This window comes from Pongo abelii, chromosome 4, assembly GCF_028885655.2.
Source record: "Pongo abelii isolate AG06213 chromosome 4, NHGRI_mPonAbe1-v2.0_pri, whole genome shotgun sequence".
NCBI lineage: Eukaryota > Metazoa > Chordata > Mammalia > Primates > Hominidae > Pongo > Pongo abelii.
Genome location: NC_071989.2, coordinates 155,003,517 through 155,021,717, shown reverse-complemented (window position 1 = coordinate 155,021,717; position 18,201 = coordinate 155,003,517). Strand labels below are relative to the sequence as shown.

At 40.9% G+C, this 18,201-nt stretch overlaps 1 long non-coding RNA gene across 1 annotated transcript in view; it reads right to left on the bottom strand.

Moving 5' to 3' along the window:
• LOC134761438 (uncharacterized) overlaps window positions 1-12,704 on the bottom strand; it is a 48,599-nt gene extending 35,895 nt beyond the window's left edge. The window contains exon 1 of the long non-coding RNA XR_010140049.1: window positions 12,459-12,704. This is a non-coding gene — a long non-coding RNA (uncharacterized LOC134761438). The remainder of the gene's footprint in view (window positions 1-12,458) is intronic.
• Between the last annotated feature and the right edge of the window lie 5,497 nt (window positions 12,705-18,201).

Here is an 18,201-nt window from a genome sequence, read left to right as displayed (position 1 = left end):
TGTCTGCCCTGCTGGATTTCAGACTTGCATGGGGCCTGTAGCCCCTTCATTTTAGCCAATTTCTCCCTTTTTGAATGAGGGCATTTACCCAATGCCTGTAACCCCATTGTATCTTGGAAGTAACTAACTTGTTTTTTTATTTTACGGGCTCATAGGCAGAAGGGGCTTGTTTCATCTCAGATGAGACTTAGGACTTGGACTTTTGAGTTAATGCTGGAATAAGTTAAGACTTTGGGGGACTGTTGGGAAGGCATGATTGTGCTATGAAACATGAGAAGAACATGAGATTTGGGAGGGGCCAGGGGGTAGTATGATATGGTTTGGCTCTATGTCCCCACCCAAATCCCATGTTGAATTGTAATTCCCAGTGTTGGGGGAGGGACTTGGTGGGAGGTGATTGGATCATGGTGGTAGATTTCCCCCTTCCTGTTTTCACGATAGTGAGTTCTTATAAGATCTGGCTGTTTGAAAGTGTGTAGTACTTCTCACTTTGCTTGCTCTCTCTCCTGCTTCACCACAGTAAGTTGTGTTTACTTTCCCTTTACCTGCCACCATAATTGTAAGTTACCTGAGGCCTCCAGCCATGCTTCCTATACAGCCTGCAGAACTGTGAGTCAATTAAACCTCTCTCTTCATAAATTACCCAGTCTCAGGTAGTTCTTTATTACAGTCTGAGAACGGACTAATATAGCAGGCCATACAGTCTCTGTTGTAACTGCTCAACTCTCATTGCAGTATGAAATCATCTACTGACAATCTATACATGAGTGTGACTGTGTTCCAAACAAATACATTTATTTTAAAGTTACTTAAAATAATTTTTTACAAGAATGGGCACAGGTAGGATTTGGCACACAGGACATAGTTTTCCCAAGCCTGGTTTAGAACATGGGCTTTAGAAACAGACTACATGGATTCTAATCCTGAGTCCATCATTTGCACATTCCTGAACAAGTTACTTAATCTCTCTATGCTTCACTTTCCCCAACTGTAAATGGAAGTGATAATACTACCACCTACCTCATAGACTCATTTTGAGGGTTAAGTGAATTAGTAAATGTAATGTGCTTATAAAAAGCATCTAAAACATTGAAGTGCTATATGTGTTAGCTGTTATTACCATTATCATCATGATCATTATCAAAGGTACCAAGAGACAGAAACCCAGTCCCGTGTCATTTGAGTCCCAGATCAAAATGAGCTAAAAGCTGTTAGCCCAGCCTATTTAGTTACCTGAGATAATAAATTCCCTTTTATGCTTAAATTAGTTTGAGTTGATTTTCTGTCTTATAACTAAAGTCATCCCATCTGACTAAATGAGGGAAATCAAGGCAGGGATGACAATTCACCTAATGCTTATAACGTAACTTCTCTCATTTCAGCACCCATCACAGAAATCAATCAATCACAGAATTCTCACTCATTGAGCCCAGAGAGGGCCTCAGACATGTTTTTCCCCAAAAACAGGACTCTAAGCAATCTTTACTATTCAATCAAAGTCAGCATACGAAATGAAACTTCTCTATCCCTGCTTTAGGTCAAGAATTCTAAAAGTTGATGTCCAGTAATATTAATGAGCTTTGTAAACATCCTCCTAGTATATTTTGTAATAGATAAAAATTTTCCAAAAAAGACAGACATTCTTAGGTGTGTGGTCTCTTTTTCTAATTCCTCACTTGTGAATCCCCATTCTATTTCAAACCCATATACTTTGCAGAAAAACTTGGGAGCTGTATTAGTTTATTCTCATGCTGCTGTGAAGAAATACCCAAGACTGGGTAGTTTAGAAAGTAGAGAGGTTTAATTGACTCATGGTTCTGCATGGCTGGGGAGGCCTCAGGAAACTTATAATCACGGTGGAAGGCGCCTCTCTAGAGGGTGACAGGAGACAGAATGAGTGCCTAACGAAGGGGCAAGCCCCTTATAAAACCATCAGCTCTCATGAGAACTCACTCACTATCACGAGAACAGCATGGGAGGAAAATGCCCCCATGATTCGATTATCTCCTACTGGGTCCCTCCCATGACATGTGAGGATTATGGGAATTACAATTCAAGATGAGATCTGGATGAGGACACAGCCAAACCATATCAGGAGCACTCTACAGTTCTTTTATCTTTACAAACTGACTTTCTTCAAGAAGGTGCTCAATAAATATTTTCCTGAAAGTGGTCAGCAGAGGCTGCTAAAGAACAAGTTTCTCCTCTGACCCAAGAAGTGATAAAATTAATAGACTTTAAAAATATACAGTGTCACTGATGTATGTAACGTCATTAATCTACAGTGGAAAAACAAGGGAATAATTAACTTGATGTGTTTTACATTCATAAAGTAAGGGGCTTTTAAGTTCAGAATACAAATGAGCCAGTAACCTTAATACTTTGTTTTTTCTTTTTCTTTTTGACCCTCATTCACCTTATTTATTTCAAAGGGGTTTAGATTTTTGTAAGCCCTTTCAACTTAGATGACAAGGCCAGCTATTAATAGACTTAAAGCCAAGTCATCAGGCAGTACTCCGCAGGTGTTAATGTGAAGGTTTTTTGTTTTGTTTATTTTAAGCTCTGGGGTACATGCACAGGATGTGCAGGTTTGTTACATAGGTAAGCATGTGCCATGGTGGTTTGCTGCACCTATCAACCCATCACCTAAGTATCAAGCCCAGCATGCATTAGCTATTTTTCCTGATGCTCTTCCTTACCCACCCTCAACAGGCCCCAGTGTGTGTTGTTCCCCTCCCTGTATCCATGTGCTCTTATTGTTCAGCTCCCACTTACGAACGAGAAAAACAGTGCTTGGTTTTCTGTTCCTACATTAGTTTGCCGAGAATAATGGCTTCCAGCTTTATCTGTGTCCCTGCAAAGGACATGATCTCATTCCTTTTTATAGCTGCATAGTATTTCATGGTGTATATGTACCACATATTCTTTATCCAGCCTATCATTGATGGGCATTTGGGTTGATTCCATGTCCTTGCTATTGTGAACAGTGTGGCAATGAACATACATGTGCACATATCTTTATAATTATTTATATTCCTTTGGGTATATACCCAGTAATGGGATTGCTGGGTCAAATGGTATTTCTGGTTCCAGGTCTTTGAGGAATCACATTGTCTTCCACAATAGTTGAGCTAATTTACATTCCCAACAACAGTGTGAAAGCATTCCAGAATCTCTGGGACACAGTTAAAGCAGTGTTAAGAGGGACAATTCTAGCACTAAATGCCCACATTAAAAAGCTAGAAAGATCTCAAATCGACATCCTAACATCACAACTCAAAGAACTAGAGAACCAAGAGCAAACAAATTTCAAAGCTAGCAGAAAACAAGAAATAACCAGGATCAGAGCAGAACTGAAGGAGATAGGGAAACAAAAAAACCTTCAAAAACTCAACAAATCCAGGAGTTGGTTTTTTTGAAAAAATTAATAAAATATATAGACTTCTGGCTAGACTAATAAAGGAGAAAATAGAGAAGAATCAAATAGACACAAAAAATGATAAAGAGGATATCACCACTGAACCCGCAGAAATATAAACCACCATCAGAGAATTCTATAAACACCCCTGTGCAAATAAACTACAAAATCTAGGAGAAATGGATAAATTACTAGACACATACACCCTCCCAAGACTGAACCAGGAAGAAGTTGAATCCCTGAATAGACCAATAATAAGCTCTGAAATTGAGGCAGTAATAAATAGCCTACCAACCAAAGAAAGCCCAGGACCAGATGGATTTACAGCTGAATTCTATCAGAGGTACAAAGAGGAGCTGGTACCATTTCTTCTGAAACTATTCCAAAAAATTGAAAAGGTGGGAGTCCTCCCTAACTCATTTTATGAAGCCTGCATCATCCTGATATCCAAACCTGGCAGAGATACAACAACAAAAAAAAGAACTTCAGACCAATATCCCTGATGAACATCGATGCAAAAATCCTAAATAAAATACTGGCAAACCGAATCCAGCAGCACATAAAAAAGCTTATCCACCATGATCAAGTTGGCTTCATCCTTGGGATGCAAGGCTGATTCAATATATGCAAGACAATAAACATAATTCATCACATAAACAGAACTAAAGACAAAAACCACATGCTTATCTCAATAAACGCAGAAAAGGCCTTCTATAAAATTCAACATCCCTTCATGTTAAACACTCTTAATAAACTAGGTATTGAAGGAACATACCTCATAATAATAAGAGCCATTTATGACAAATCCACAGCCAATATCATAATGAATGGGCAAAAGCTGGAAGCATTCCCCCTTTAAAGCCAGCACAAGACAGGAATACTTTCTTTTTTCTTCAAAATTATAATTAGTGTATTGCTAGCAATATTCCATACTTCCCCAATTCTTAACCCACGTGGTACAAATACTATCACAACTTCCCTGAAAAACTACTCTGGTGTGTACCTTCCTCTCAGATAAATAGAGATGCCATCATTTTGTTAAGAAAGCCTCCCTAGTTATTCTACAGCTGTCTATGAACTATCTGGAGCAGTGGTTTTCTAACTTGAGTGTGTGTTGGAATCACCTGGACGGCTTGATAAAAGATTGGTTGGTCCCACTTCCAGAGTTTCTGATTAACTAGTTCTGGGGTGGAACCTGATAATTTGGATTTCTAACTAGTTACCAGGTGATTCTGATATGGTTGTTTTAGGGACCACACTCTGGCTAATGACTTGCTCTAGCTAAAGGTCTTGTTCTACGCCAGTGGTATTCAGTAAAGCAAAAGGAAGCCTATCTTCACTAACCTATACTTTATACCACTCTGATCCATTCTTTACACCATGGGTCCCCAAGCCTCTGGGCCACGGACCAGTACTGGTCTGTGGCCTATTAGGAATCAGGCCACACAGCAGGAGGTGAGCAGTGGGCAAGCAAGAATTACCGCCTGTGCTCCACCTCCTATCAGATCAGCGGAGGCATCAGATTCTCATAGGCGTAAGATTGTGAACTGTGCACACGAGAGATCTAGGTTGCCTGTTCGTTATGAGAATCTAATGCCTGATTATCTGAGTTGGAACAGTTTCATCCCGAAACCATTCCCCCAAGCAATTTGCATGGAAAAATAATCTTCCACGAAACTGAACCCTAGTACCAAAAAGGTTGGGGACCACTCCTTTACACTGCATCTACAGTTACTTTCCTAAAATATGAGTTGAAAAAGGTTACTTTCTTCCTCAAAAAGCTCCAATGACACTTTATTGCTCATAAATTTCCAAAATCTTAAAATCTTTAGTCTTACATTCTAGCTCTCTTACAGTCTGATTCCAAGCTTCCCATTGTTTCCCCCCATATGCCCTGTTACCTGTCCTGCAAATACTTGCTATACCCAGCCAAGCCATTTTCATTTATGCCTTAGGACTTTGCTCATGCTCTTTCCTAAACCTGTAGCATCCTTTCCTCCTTCCCCATTTACTGAAATCAATGAAATCAGAATCACTATGACTGATCCTGACTGCAAGTAAGAAGACTCTAAAAAAAATAAAAAATAAAAAATAAAGAAGACCCTGACTCCACTGGCTTGCACAATACTGAAAATTATTACACCACAGAACAAAAAGTCTGGAGATAAGATGGCTCCAGAGACGGTTAATTTGGCAACTCAAAGACACTGTCAGAGACAAAAGTTATTTTCAATGTATCAATCTGATATCCTCAGTACATGCTCTTATTCTCAGGCTAATTCTAATTAAGGTCACAAAGGCTTTAGCAGTTTGAAATATCACATCCAGTCAAAAACGCATCTAGCAGGAGAAGCAGGAACTTCTTGAAAGCCTCTTTTTGTCTATTAAAAAAATAGGATGGGAAATAGGATCCCATCCTATTTCCTTGGCCAATTTGTGTTGCATTCCCATTCCTAAATCAGGCACTGAAAAGAGGATTGAAATTATCGTGATGACTTAGACCAGGTGTATTAGTCTGTTCTCACACTGCTATAAAGAACTGCCCAAGACTGGGTAATTTATAAAGAAAAGAGGTTTGACTGACTCACAGTTCTGCATGGCTAGGGAGGCCCTCAGGAAACTTATAATCATGGTGGAAGGGGAAACAAGCACTTCTCACTTCAATGAAGGCAGGTGAGAGAGAATGTGAGCACATGGGAAAGAGCAGGGAAAACTGCCTTATAAAACTATCAGATCTCATGAGAACTCACTCACTATCATGAGAACAGCATGAGGGGAACTACCCCCATGATCCAATCATCTCACACAAGGTCTCTCCCTCAACACCTGGGGATTACAATTCAAGGTGAGATTTGGGTAGCGACACAAAGCCTAACCATATCACCAGAGGTCAACAAACTTTTCCTGTAAAAGGCTACATAGTAAATATTTTAGTTTGTGTGGGCCATATGGGCTCTGCCACAACTGCTCAACTCTCCCTGTGTAGCACAAAAATAGCCATCAATAATACATAAACCATTGGGTGACTTGTTCCAATAAACTTCATTTACAAAAACACGTGGCAAACTGCTTGGCCCAGTCAGCCACCCCATGGTTTAGGCCAAACAGGATCAATCTTTGAGACATGCTGGAGAAACATAGATTCCGCCTCCCCACCCCCCACCCCAAAAACATCAGAGTTCTTCCAGGAAAGAAGGAGAAAATGGCTTTTAGAAGGGCAACCAGCAGCATCAGTGGGGACATCCTTCAAGCCCTAGCTCAAATGCAACAAATGAAGGCTTCTCTAACTCATTTCAGACTGAATTATACTCTCCCAGTAAATTGTTTAGATCTCCATTTGGAGTGATTATAATGTAGCCAGCTGACACAACTGTCTCCTTGAATAAAGAACAAGTTTCTTCAGGGCAAGGTCTGTGTTACACATCTTTGTATTGTTTCCCTTTACCCCCACCCAGCACTATATGGAGCACATAAAATTATTAAATATTAATGTAATTAAAACAATACAAATATGTAATACATGAAATAGTCTTCAAATTCTTGGTTTCTTTGCCATTGACCTTAATCTACCAACAGTTCATACTTCACAAATTTCACAGTCTACCTGCATCCAGAAGTTTCAGTTTGATTCACAGTCCCACATAGTCCAGCAGAGATCTGTTTGCACAATTAAGAAAGGTCATTCTGTCATGGCTATCTATATATACCTCTGTATTCATTTTCTATGCCATGTAACAAATTACTGCAAATTTAGTGGCTTTAAACAACACAGACTTATTATCTCACAGTTTCCCTGGGTCAGGAGTCTGAGTAAAGATTAGCTAAGTCCTCTGCTCACAAGGTTGCTAGATCTGGGGTCTTCTTCCAAGCTAACATGGAACTTGATAACCCATTTTCTTGCAGCTATAGAGCTCATGAAGTCTGTGTCTTCCAGGTCAGCAGGAAAGTTTCTCTCTCACACTTTGACTCCCTTTTGACTTCAGGAAGGGCTCAGTCCCTTTTAAGGGCTCACTTGATTAGGTCTGGTTCATCCAGAATAATGTCATTTTTTCTTAACTCAAAGTCAACTGGTTAGTACCCTAAACACAGAAGTAATATCCCACCATGTTCACAGGTCCCATCCACACTCAAGAGGAAGGGAATGCAGATGCAGAGGGGAGGGCATACACCAAGGCACCAGAAAATCTGGGAGCCATCTCAGAATTTTGCCTCCCATGGCCAGGTGCAGTGGCTCACACCTGTAACTCCAGCACTTTAGGAGGCCAAGGTAGGTGGATCACTTGAGGCCAGGAGACCAGCCTGGGCAACACAGCAAGACCTTTCTCTACAAAAAAAAAAAAAAAAAAAAAGATACACACACAAAAGAATTCTACCTCTCACAATTTCTATTATAATGCCTAACCCCACAATATTGACACCTACATATTTAAATATTTGTCCTCCTACTGAAAAGTGTTCATTTTACCTCCATGTCCTCAGTGCCAAACAACCAAAAGATATTCCATAAACACCAAATTGACAAACAAGCAAATGGATAAATTTGGCCTTATTATCTCTCAGTAGAGGCTTTTTCTTCACGTTCTTGACGTAAAACCTTCTGGAAAAAGTAAATGGGCCAGGCGCGGTGGCTCACACCTGTAATCCTAGCACTTTGGGAGACTGAGGCAGGCAGATCACTTGAGGTCAGGAGTTGGAGATCAGCCTGGCCAACATGGTGAAATCCCATCTCTACTAAAAACACAAAAATTAGCTGGTGTGGTGGCTCATGTCTCTAATCCCAGCTACTCAGAAGGCTGAGGCAGGAGAATTGCTTGAACCCAGGAGGTGGAGGTTGCAGTGAGCTGAGATTGTGCCACTGCACTCCAACCTGGGTGACAAAGCAATGCTCTGTCTCAAAAAAGAAAAAGTAAACAATGCATTTGATTACACGTAAAGAATACATAGGAAAACCAAGGAAGGAAACAAATCCATAAGCAAAACTCTAATGACATGTGGAGAATGCTGGCTTCAGAGGATTACGAACTCTAAATAGTAAATATTATTCAGATGTTAGTTAAATCAGAATCAGGATTGCTAAAAGATTTGACATATGGGCTTTGACACTTGTGCTTGACCATATCTTATGTTTGATCACAGTACTTTAATTTATTACTGTCATTATTATTATTATTCAAAGCTTACTCTGCTATAATGTCCTGTGGTCCGAGGAGAGGCAAAACTATTTCTCTCTTGTTCACTACTGCACCCTGAGTGTTAGCCCAGTATCTGGATGCTACTGAGTGCTCCACAAAATAGTTGCTGAGTGAGTTACCAAAAACTCTAAGAAATGATTATGCTCATTTTGAAGCTAAGGGAACTGATGCTCAGAGAAGCCAATGTCTTGCCTAAGGACACACGAATAGAGAGATAAGATTCCAACCTGAAGTTCCACACTTTTTTTTTTTAGATGGAGTCTCACTCTGTGGCCCAGACTGGAGTACAGTGGCACAATCTCAGCTAACTGCAACCTCCACCTCTGAGGTTCAAGCGATTCTCCTGCCTCAGCCTCCTAAGTAGCTGAGATTACAGGTGTGCACCACCATGCCCAACTAATTTTTGTATTTTTAGTAGAGACAGGGTTTTGCCTTGTTGGCCAGGCTGGTCCCAAACTCCTGACCTCAGGTGACCTGCCTGCCTCAGCCTCCCAAAGTGCTGGGATTACAGATGTGAGTCACCATGCCCAGTTCGAAGTCCACACTCTTGATCACTCATCTCTAATGGCTTACAGTTCATCCATGCAATTACCGTATCACAGTAACTTTCCGCATTTTTAAGCTGGACTTGAATTGGCCTAAGTCTCTTAAACCAAAGCCTTTCCATTAGTGTGCCAATTCCAGGTCTTACAGGTATCTGCTTGCTAAACGAGCCTGTTCCAAGAAAGCTGGGAAAGAGGAGTATCGATAACCAAGGCCTACATTTATGTCAGCTACCCCTCTGTACACTTCTCCTAGGTAAAGTAACAAAAAGCACTGACAAATTCACTTAGGACTCACTCAAGGAACCTCCCCTAGATGCCAAATGATTCTTGAAATTGTCACCACCATTCTGAAAAGATCTGGACCTTCGCTTGATCAAATCCCAAGTGGACATTTCAATTCCTTGGCATGAGATAAAAAATTAATCCATAAAACATCTGCAAGGGAAGCATACGGTTTAGACAGTTTGTGCCAGAGATCTGGGAAGTTGTGTGCTTGAAAAATATTTGCGTATAGAAATAGGAGTAGGCTGGCAGAGAATGTAAATGTGATAGGAACTCTCTCAAAATACTCTAGTGAGAATTGTGAAACTAGCGTATGACTTTTCCCCTCCATGTTCGCAGCCATGCATTCAGTCACCTCCCAGAGTCCCTGCACAAGGCATCACAAGTCTTTTCATGACGTGTTTTCAGAAGAAATAGAATCAGTAGTGCTGAAAACCTCCCTATGTAGACCCATTTTCAGGTGTTCACTCGGATCACCCCTTAACAGTGTTTCCCCGGCCCCAACAAGGACACATCCCTGGCTGCCATGTTTTTATTCTTTGCCCCCACCTAGTGGCCATAGCTGCACAGACAAGAGTATTATGAAAGACCGTTGAGCAAAGCCTGAATCACACTTGCAGGCTAAAAGATTACTGTTCAGTTTGGTCTGGTTTCTTGTGGAGGGGTGCGGATCTGAGCATGAGGGGTAGTGATCCACACTTGCTGCGTAAACTGCAGTCATGCCTGCTTACAAGCCATCTGTTACCAGTCCACGAGGAATTAAGGACAGAAACTGAGAGTAAGGAAGCACTTAAAAACTTTTATAGCACTTCGACAGAATAATTTTATGTCTATGGAATCTAATAATAAAAAAATCAGGGCTTATTTTATTTCATTTTAGTATAACTCATTTTTACTGTGTGTTAGCACAGATAGTTTGAAAAATGCTGGATTTTAGAGAGGCAAAAGTTGATCTGCAGAGAGAAAAGGCAGAAGCAGATGTTTGTGAAAGAATTCCTATTTCCAGCCCATTCCTGGGGCCTGATGACATCCATTCCCTTCAGTTCCTAAGAACATTCGTGAGTCCTTACAATGAACACCTTTTTTTTTTTTTTTTTTTTTGCTTAAGTTTGCTCAGTGAATTTTATGGGCCTTGAAACTAGAGTCCTAATGAATATACTTACACCAATCTCTGACAGGGGCGTAAGGGAAAGCCCCACTTGTCTTCATCCTAGTTTCCCCAAGAAGTTCTTCTAACCTGAGATTCCACCTCAAACCAATCCAAAACAATGATTACCTTTTCATTCTCATCCTTGTCTAGACCCTCAATTCTAAAATAAAATTTTTTTTTAATATAGGAATCATGGAGAAGAAAGAAAAATTACTGAAACAGATGAGGGAGTTGGTCAATAATTATGTATGGAGAGCCTACTCAGTGCTCTCCCTGAGTGGACAACTATGAGCAGATGCACAAAGGCTTGCCATATGACGCTTGTATCACAGTGGGAGGGGAGAAACAACAAACATTTTAAATAAGATAGTTTCAGAGAGTGATACATGCAAGGAAGGAAATCATATATGACAAGGAAACACAGACCAGCCACTCAAAACTACTAGATAAGACAAGGAGAAAGGTGAGGCAGAGAAGACAGCCTCATATTTATAATCAATACCATTTATTAAGGGGTTAACTCTGTGCCAGGCACTGCTAAGTATTTTAAATACCCTCACAACAAACCTATGAGATGACGTTATCATCCCCATTTTTCAGATGGGCAAATAAGTTCCAAGAGGTTTCTAACTTGCCCAAGATAAGAGCTGCGGAGACATGAAGGCAGAGCATGAATCCAAATGCATCTTACTACAAAGCTTATACCCTTAACCACCTATAAAGAATAACAAAATAATAAGGTGAGTCTTTCTTTTGGTCACCCAGAAGAGTCTGGCTCAGACATTGTTGCTTCCTGGCAAAAAGGACAATGAAATCCTTTCAAATACATGTGCTCTTCTGAAAATCAAATGCAAGGGCCTCCTGCTCAGTGAGGCCGGCCTGTATTTCTTAGTAGAAACAGAGTAGCCAACTGCTCAGGGCACATAAAAGCTATTTTAGGAGAAACCATCTCAGAATGGAAAAAGAAAGAAGATTGAATCTTATGACATGATTTCCCCAAACAGTGGTGGGGAATTGTTGTAAAATGTCTCATAAAATCCCATCATATGTACAAATGGCAGGGACTTAAACAAGCTGAACGATTGAGTGAGTCATTGAACGTTTGGGCTGGATTTCCAAAAGCCAGGAGAGCCCCAGGCACAGTTCTTTGTTTACAGGTGCTAAACAATCCATCACAACCCCTCCTTTTAAGCTCTGTCCTCCCTCTCCCTAGGCATGCCTCTCTCGTTCTCCCTCTCATTCCCCTGACAGGTTAGTGTATGTGTTTTCTAATAACAGTTTCAGGTGACCGAAGTCATCTATCTTTCTGGACCTTATTTATAGGTAGGCAGATTCTAAATTTAGGCCTCTATAACCAGCTCCAGGCAGATGGCTTGACATCCAAGCAATGAACAAAGATGAATGCAAGAGCACTGGGTGACTTAAGGTGTGCAGTAGATTTATGGAATGGTGGCTCTAGTCCAATTAAAAGAAATAAAACTTCCATTCTAATGCTACTACCCTAGAATTCGCACAATCTAAAATAACTGTTATTGACTTTACCTATATGTTGTCTATGAAATAAAAGTATACTAGCTCAATTAACATTTCTAAGTACTTTAGTAAAACTAACTCCCTGAAATTACATACTTTCATCAAAGAGTTATATTTGGCCAGGTTTCACTAATAATAAGTGCCCAATAAACATCAGCATGTATCAGATCTCATCAGACTAAGTTTTACCACAAGCCTGTGGCATAGATACCATTATACTCACTTTTTAAAAAAAAAAGGAAAGAAAACTGAGCCTTGGCGATTAAGTTTGCTGTCCAAGGGTACAAAAACCAGGCAGACACATGATTCAAATCTGAATTCAGAACCATCAAGCATACCTCAAAGACTGGAGCATCAGGCAAGGAAGCTGCAGAAAAAGTTGCTATGAAGGGGAGAGCATTCAATCAATGAGATGTCTTCAGAGTTCTCTTACATTAGATAAGGTCTCAATATTGGGTAGAACTCTACAAATGGTTTGATATTCTCTTAAATTCCCCCATACATACACACACTTCATTCAATATCCCCTAATGTCTAAGAATGTGGGCTTTAGAGTTGGATGGTCCCAGCTTCTGCCACTTTACAGGCTGTGTGGACTTTAGCAAATTATTTAACCTTTCTAAGACTCATTGCCCTCATCATATACCAAATGGCAATAGCAATTGAACCTGACTCCTAGAATTGTTGTGAAGATTAAATGAAACAGTATACATAAAGAACTTAGAACATGGTAAGAATTCAATAAATCATAGTTATTCAAATGGCTGGCTTCTCTGATTCTTATCACCAGCTGAGTACGGCAAAATATCAGGACCTACTGTGTAGTGTTTCATTTTGACAGGTGCAAGTTTCCTTTATTCAAGTCAATAAAAACAACAGTAAGAGCAACAGCAGCAACACCAGTTAGTTTACTTTTTATTGAGCATATATCTGCCAGGTCCTATAAGACATCTCTTAAAATCTTCCTGAGTGCCCTAGGAAGTCAGTTTCCCATTTTACAAATATAGAAAGTTAGCCTGAAAGATGTTAAACAGCTTGCACAGCTCATGCAACCAAAGAGGGCAGAACTAAGATCCTGAGCCTAGAGCTCCTAACCAGCATACCACACATAACCAGCATGCTATGCATAACCAGCACACTACATGTAACCAGCATGCCACACATAACCAGCATGGTACACATAACCAGCACGCTACACGTAACCAGCATGCTACACATAACCAACGTGTTATTCAATGAAACACCAGTCCCATGAGAGAATCTTCAGGGCAAAGGGGAATGGGAAGCTCTGTGGTCATAGGAATAGAAGAATGCCCTTGCCAGGAGCACCACAATGGACACTAGCATAATAATGGCTCCAAGAAGTCTTTCCATATTCCCTATAGGGACTAGCACAGGTTTGAGCACTCAGTAGGCTACCAATAAAAAGCTCTGAATAATGCCATCCCTGCTCAAAAATATTCAGCCCACAAAACAGAGATCATAAGAAGAGAAAGCCCAGAGCATAGAAGAGATGAGAGGCTCATGGAGAGACATAGCTAATGAGAAAATCCTCAAGGCAGAAAAAGGCTGATATATTATGTGAGCCAAAATTGCCAAATTTTTCTAGATTTGAGGGTAGCCAAAACCTAAAACCCATAAAACACCTAGGAGCCATCCTCAGTTTCCCTCACTCCATTCTTGCCCACACTGAACCCATGGGCGGATTCTCTCTGTACACATAAGACCTGGCACCAAATTCCAGAGCCTCCAGAAAAACTTGTGACCCCATCTATTTATTGCCATCATGCCACTGATAACTACATTGGTCCAAGCCACCGTCATCTCTCACTTTAACCACTGCAGGAGCCTCCAACTGCCCTTCCCGCTCCCATTCCTCCCCACAACTACAACCTAGTCCACACACAGCAGCTAGAGTGACCTTCCCACCACCACCATAAACCAAAATATGTCAAGCATCCACATAAAATCCTCCAGCTGTACTTAGAATACAATCCAAATTTATTATGAACTCTTAGTTCTAGACTGCACACCTCTCTAATCATCTCACACCACGCTTTCCTGCCACACTCTCTCCTTTCCTGTTTGTTGAATGACCCGGTCTCTTCATCCTACCAGGCTTGAACTCACAGCTCCCTTGCCTGGAACACTCTTTCCCCAGGTCTTCACATGACTGGCTCTTCTTTACCTTCACTGTCATATCCTCGGAAGGGCCCTCCCTGACCTCCCATCCTACCCATCTGCCGTGGCATCATCACCCTCACAGCACCCACTGGCACCTGAAATGTCCCGTGTGCCTGCGTTTCATCGTTCCCACTGGAATGCAGGCTTCACGAGAACAGGGGCTTCCCTCTAGTTCACAACTGCTCCTTCGTAGCACAGAGTAGGAGTGCAAGGAGTATCTACTGAGTGAATAGATGGTTAGATGGTTCCTGGGTTGGTGCTTCTTTGAGCAAATGGAGTAAAGGGGTCACATCTAGTGGGAGGAAGGGAGACAGGGAGGCGGAGCAGCATCTGCCAGACCAGGCCTCCGGGAGAACCATCTACAGCACAGAGCCCTCCAGAGACACACACACCTCACCCAGGAATCCTCAGAAACTCTGAAGAACAGTTCGGTGTCCCTTCCACAAACTGTGGCATTAAAAAATAGGCAGCTTTATGAGGTTAGGGGACTCAGAGTTATGCAATCTAGATTATCATATTCACTCTTCACAACTTGCCACTGAAGTCAGAATAATCCCTAAATCACAAAATGAGGAAAGTCAGGCTTGGAGAGCTTGAGTCACTGCCTAGGGTAGAATCTGTGCCCTCCCACCAGATTCAGAATATTAGAATCTGTCTGCCAACCATTCTAATATTTATCTTGTGCCACTTGCCATCTCAATTACCCACCTTTGGTATAATCTAGGGCTGTAAAAAATACTTCATTGAGGAGTCAACTGAGAGAAAAATATATTTTTCACACATATCAAACTCAAGGTGATGTCAGAATTAAGAAGAAACTTAGAAGTACTGTGTTTACAGATTTATTTCACTCTTTTCCACCTCTATACTTGATGGGGGGTGAGGCTGGGGAAAAAACATCCCTAAGAGAAGGTCTGGGACTCTTGCATTCCAATAAGACCACCACAAAGGAGCTGGCACCGAATTCCAGAGCCACTAGGGACTATGCTGGATTGGAATTTATAACCTTTAGTTTTCCTGGCTCCTCTTAATGTGATTTTTCCCTGCAATGATATCTGTGAATGATGAATAATTGACATAATATTCAACACGTATGAAGATAGATATGTTCACAAGGCTATCAATCTATCCATTTTAATGCTTCCTTTGCCCACATCCCTGATGGGCCTAGAGATGAATGGGGGAGGGGAGGTCCTGCAGAGCCTGGGAATGAAGACGATAGAACAACCTCATATTATAGTGTTTTCAGTATTGTTTTGGGGTGGGGGAGAAGAATTTTGGTTCAGCAGCACCTTGTTAAGACTCTGTGGGGAGCCACTAGTCAGGCAGAGAGGCAGATCCCAGTGATGAATGGACTTCTCAGACCTTTTTTTCTTAGTGCCTTTTCTCAGCCATAAGATGACTGAAAAAAATACAGATTCAGAAACACGCAAAAAGATACACAGAGATACATACATTCATATATGAATACATGCACACATACAGAAATACACACACACACACACACACACATGCAATCTGAGCCTGGCAAAAGCCTGCTTAATTTTTAGAAGGTCTGCTAATTTTAGAAGGCTGCTTCCTGTTTAGGTTAAAAAAAAAAAAAGTAAAATGACCTCCAGGACAAGTTTTGTCTTTAGACTAAGAAAGATAGGGAGAATCTACTAAATTGTGGGGATATGGTGTTTTCAGTGAATCTTGGGTAAATGTGAATAAATTTCCCAAAACTAAGTTTTGATGAATACTGCTAAGACCTCTTTTAATTCTCAGACATTGGCCAGGCATGGTGGCTCACACTTATAATTCTAGCACTTTGGGAGGCCGAGGTGGGTGGTCTGCCTGAGCTCAGGAGTTTGAGACCAGCCTGGGCAACATGGTGAAACCCCATCTCTACTAAAGTACAAAAAATTGGCCAGGGATGGCAGCGCGCGCCTATAGTCCCAGCTTCGGGAGGTTGAGGCAGGAGAATTGTTTGAACCTGGGAGGCAGAGGTTGCAGTGAGCCGAGATTGTGCCACTACACTCCAGCCTGGGCGACAGGGTGAGACTTCATCTCAAAAAAAAAACGAAAAAGGAAAATAATTCTCAGACATTATAAGAACAACCCAAAGACAAGCATGTATTATGTTAGGAAATTTCTCAGCTTGTTTTTATAAATAGAATCCCTTTTAACTCATTTGGTTAATAGTAATGGGAGGTGAGAAGTTAGCAGTGAGACTCATACATATGAATACAAGATGTTGAGGTTACTATTACAATAATTATTCTGTTCTATAAACTTTAACATTTCTAGTATACCTATAAAATCCATTCCCCCAAGTGGCCAATAGAACTCCAATTACATGTTTGTAACTATTATACAATGTTGCCACTTGGCATTCCATGATCTTGAACTTCTCAATCAGTCTCAAGGTGATCAAACTGCCTATCTTTTAAAATAATGATGAATGTGATATAGAGTCATCTAATACAATTCCAAAATATTAAGAATCTTAGTCATTAGGTCAGAATTGACAGACAACATAAACTGAACTCTTATTTGTGCCAGACACTGTGCTCACAGATTTTCCTTCATTGTCCCATATAACCCTTATACCACACCATGAAGGTACTATTAACCTTACTTTACAAATGAAAAAAGTGAAGTTAAGAAATATCAAACTGTCCTGTACTAGATAAGTGGCAGAACAGAGTTAGATCTTGCTCCCCATCTTATTCTATTTTCTGTGCTGTAGTTGAATACCCAAGACTGAGTAACTTATAAATTTATAAAGAAAAGAAATTTATTTTTTACAGTTCTGGAGGCTGGGAAGTCCAAGAGCATAGTGCTGGCATCTGGTGAGGACCTTCTAGTTGCATCATAACATGGCAGAGGACATCACAGGAAAAGAGGGCAAGAGCATGTGTGTCAACTCAGGTCCCTCTTCCTCTTATAAAGCCACTAGGTCCATAATGGGGAGCTCCACCCTGATTAACTTATTTAATCCTAATTACCTCCCAAAGGCCGTACCTTCAATCAGCATAAGAATTTGGGGGTTAAGTTTCCAATACATAAAATTTGGAGGACTCATTCAAACCATAGAACTCCCCTACCCACTGACATTCTGACAGTAAATGCTCTTAACAAGTACATGATTGTGTATAAAATGTCTAAGTGATTGATATGGTTTGGCCATGTCCCCACACAAATCTCATCTTGAATTGTAACTCCCACAGTTCCCATGTGTCATGGGAGGAACCTGGTGGGAGGTGATTAAATTATGGGGGCAGGACTTTCTTGCACTGTTCTCATGATAGTGAATGAGTCTCACAAGATCTGATGGTGTTAAAAATGTAGTTTCCCTGCATAAGCTCTCTCTTCTCTTGTCTGCTGCCACGTGAGACATGGCTTTCACCTTCTGCCATGATTGTGAGGCCTCCCCAGCCACGCAGAACTATAAGTCCAATAAATCTCTTTCTTTTGTAAATTGCCCAGTCTCAGGTATGTCTTTATCAGCAGTGTGAAAATGGACTAATACAGTAAATTGGTACCAGTAGAGTGGAACACTGCTAAAAGATACCTGAAAATGTGGAAGTGACTTTGAAACCGGGTAGCAGGCAGAGGTTGGAACAGTTTGGAGGGCTCAGAAGAAGACAGGAAAAGGTAGGAAAGTTTGGAACTCCCTAGAGACTTGTTGAATGGCTTTGACCAAAATGCTTATAATATATAGACAATGAAATCCAGCCTGAGGTGGTCTCAGATGAAAATGAGTAACTTGTTGGGAACTAGAGCAAAGGGGACTCTTGTTATGTTTTAGCAAAGAGACTGATGGCATTTTGCCCCTGCCCTAGAGATTTGTGGAACATTGAACTTGAGAGAGATGATTTAGGGTATCTGGCGGAAGAAATTTCTAAGCCCCAA